Genomic DNA, 346 nt, shown 5'->3' with positions numbered 1-346 from the left:
TATGTTCTTTCAGACTACACTTTTCTTTGCTCTAGTGATCATGTATAGTCTTATACAGAAGGGTTGGGCAGTGAGGTTTTTCTCCTTCCCCTCCTCTTACCCTTTTTACCCACTGATGGTTCCCTTGGAGTACTATATACTATCTTTTCTGGGTATTTATAGTGGTGAGTAGCTGCTGCCAGGGACCCCCATGCGAGCCACACATCATGATTGACTAAATCAGACTGTAAGCTTCAATTTTATGCCCATTTTATTGCCTTGGGAGTGTAATGAAGATTATGCTTTTGAGAACCGAACGCAGTGTTTGTGTGCTTGTAAATCTAAAATGCAACTCAACATTTGTTGA

The 346-nt window shown here is 40.8% G+C and overlaps 1 protein-coding gene across 4 annotated transcripts in view; it reads left to right on the top strand.

The window, feature by feature from the left end:
- LOC119594519 (DNA topoisomerase 2-binding protein 1-like) overlaps positions 1–346 on the top strand; it is a 27,100-nt gene that overhangs the window by 5,229 nt on the left and 21,525 nt on the right. The window lies entirely within an intron of this gene.

This window comes from Penaeus monodon, chromosome 34 (genome assembly GCF_015228065.2).
Source record: "Penaeus monodon isolate SGIC_2016 chromosome 34, NSTDA_Pmon_1, whole genome shotgun sequence".
NCBI classification, from domain to species: domain Eukaryota; kingdom Metazoa; phylum Arthropoda; class Malacostraca; order Decapoda; family Penaeidae; genus Penaeus; species Penaeus monodon.
This window is presented reverse-complemented; position numbering and strand designations above follow the sequence as displayed.